This window comes from Salvelinus alpinus, chromosome 1 (assembly GCF_045679555.1).
Source record: "Salvelinus alpinus chromosome 1, SLU_Salpinus.1, whole genome shotgun sequence".
Taxonomy (NCBI): domain Eukaryota; kingdom Metazoa; phylum Chordata; class Actinopteri; order Salmoniformes; family Salmonidae; genus Salvelinus; species Salvelinus alpinus.
In genome coordinates, this window is record NC_092086.1 from 50593945 (window position 1) to 50596790 (window position 2846).

Consider the following 2846-nt stretch of genomic DNA (forward strand, 5'->3'; position numbering starts at 1 on the left):
TGAAGGGCAGGAATGATGAAAGGAAGGAATTCCAAATGATGATGATGATTACCGAGCTGATGAGAAGAATAAGGCCGACTCTCCTCTCGTTGTTACTCTGCTACTCCCAAGGGTCAAGAGCTGGGGTCACAGTTAATGAGGTTCTGGATCTTGCTTTATGGAGACGCATCATAATTCAAATATGTGTTTGAGAGACAGAGGAAAAAGAACGACAGCGCATAATTTTTCCTTTGATGATGGTTTGGTCTGTGTATGTGCTTCCAGTTGTGTTTGCATCATGATGTGTCTCTCTGGCCTGTCAAATCTATAGAAAAAACATTTTCTGTGAAAAACGACCCTCAAAGTCACTAGACTTTGGCTCTCAGAACTGCGCTTTCTCCATTCTGCTAGAATTAAAAGAGAAAAAGAGAGAATTTAGTGTGAACTGTCCTAGCTGTGCCCTCTGGCTTTTTCAATTCCTACAGCTCCTCCTGGCTTATGTGACTTTACGTTCCATAAGCGGCTGAGTGAGAATTGCAGGGCAAGCTTTCCCCGACACTGAGACAGAGCCGATGGGGATGAGTAGAGGACACTGTAGCGTCCTTGAAAATTAGACCAATTCAGCATGCTTTTAGTCAGGGAGCTTTTCTTTGTTGTTCTTTGTCTCGCTACTCTGTAAATACAGGACTGTTGAGAATCAGCTTCTTGGCAGAGAGTATGTACAAAATAAAGTACAAAGACATTGGATACTGCTCAGTTGAGACTTTATAAAAAAACAAACATAGTGTTTAGAAAAGTTTGTTAAAGTGGCACTCCACATTATAACAACAATTGACAATATATCTTTTAGATGAAAAACCAACATTGGAGACTACCCGGGAATAGTCTTGAGGGACTATAAACATCCATGATACAGTATCATAAGCTTTTGTTGTCAGCCGTATTCAAACCTGCAACCTCAATGGATGTCTAGTCTAGTCCATTGCCTTAACCACTCAGCCAGGACAACCTGATAGTATTGACAACAGAAACAGTGCCCTGATGCTGATTCTTATTGAGTTTTCAGAGGCAGCATGAAGGGGCCACAATGCAGGGTCTCGTGTGTGTGTCTGTTGTTGTTAGGGTTCAACAGTTCGTATTCAGAATGACTGATGGAAAGATGTTATTTGTGTGACTGTATCAGAGTGCCAGTTTGTATGTGACCACCACGCAGCTTCCTTTGTTTGCTATTGTTTGCTCAGCAGAGCAGCGCATGGCATGGCCCATGCTACAGTGTGAAGTTGAGTGGCTCTCTGTCCTCTGGTGCTGTTGACACACACACACACGCACACACAATAACCGATACTCAATGAGAGAAAGGAGGTGGTTCCCCAGTCTGATCACATGGCCCTGGCAGTAATCACATGGCCCTGGCCTAAAACCAACAATACAATGATAACACCTCTGTTTGCATTTTATTGCAACAGGGGGTATAGCTCAGTGGTAGAGCAATTGACTGCAGATCAATAGGTCCCTGGTTCAAATCCGGGTGCCCCCTCATTTTCTCTTGGATTTCTGTAGTAGTCAAACGTAACAATACTTCACTCATGCAATTTGATGATGTTTTCTCTGTCTCTAGTCACTTATTAGATCAGATAACCCCGTGATATCAGTCAGTCAGCAAACAGCACCTGTGAGAACGGAGATGTTTGACAAATGACTGCTCTCCCCCTCCATCTGGGTCCTCATCTGTCAGGGATCGCTCCATCCTCCTCCTGTCCATCTGCAGGAGCGATTGCTTCTGCCTTCCAATACACCTTTCAAACCAATACGTTTTTCTGCCAACTTTAGCATCCCGGCAACTTTTTGCCAACTTTTCTTTATATGTGAAAGGTATTGCCGGAGACAAAGCCTCTACTTTCATTTCCGCCAACCGACCTAGTCATGGTTGCGGTAAAGTTCTGCCTACGGCTTACAGCTTACATGCTGACTTTATGGACTTTATATGTCGGTTGACAACCAACTTTAAGGTGCATTAACACTACCAACTGGACCTCAGTTCATCTTTCAATCACCCACGTGGGTATATGCTCCTAAAAACTAATGAGGAGATGCGAGACTTGCAGCGCGTCAAGTGTCACAAATAAAACCAAGTTCTATTTGAGCGCTCGGCTACCCAGGCACTCGTTGACGTGCGCGAGCAGTGTGGGTGCAATGCGAAAACAAAAAGAGAGACCATGTGTGTATGCGGCTTTATTAACTAAATAATATACAGTACCAATCAAAAGTTTGGACACACTTACTCATTCAAGGGTTTTTCTTTATTTTTACTTAGTTCTACATTGTAGAATAATAGTGAAGACATAACTATGAAATAACACATATGGAATCATGTAGTAACCAAAAACGTGTTAAACAAATGAAAATATATTTTAGATTCTTCAAAGTAGTACCCTTTGCCTTGATGACAGCTTTGCACACTCTTGGCATTCTCTCAACCAGCTTCACCTGGAATGCTTTTTTAGAGGGACAATCATTTAACATGCAAAACTGAATGACGGGTCGCCACTGCTATAATGTAGCCTAAATCAAGTAGGCCTATTATTTTGCTTGATCGCATATAGGCAACTCCAAAAGCCTGCGGAGGTTGTGAAATATAAACATGAGACGCACATGCTTTTGAAAATTATTTTCTATTGGTATTATGAAGATACTCTCAATGTAAGACCCTACGCCTACTCCCTAAGAAAGCAGAGTGAGGGTAGGAAAGACATGAAACGTGGAACAAAAAAGCATAGACTTGCCTTGGGCTCTGTTTCAGAATACATATTTTTTTTATATGAAAGCAGTTCCACATGTTGCCTTGACGCAAGCTGTGTGGTAAAAAT

At 42.2% G+C, this 2846-nt stretch overlaps 1 non-coding gene across 1 annotated transcript; it reads left to right on the forward strand.

Annotated features, from left to right (window-relative positions):
• Positions 1 to 1444: 1444 nt before the first annotated feature.
• On the forward strand, positions 1445 to 1516 carry trnac-gca (transfer RNA cysteine (anticodon GCA)). Its single transcript has one exon. It is a non-coding gene; the product is annotated as a tRNA-Cys (tRNA).
• The last annotated feature ends 1330 nt before the right edge of the window (positions 1517 to 2846 follow it).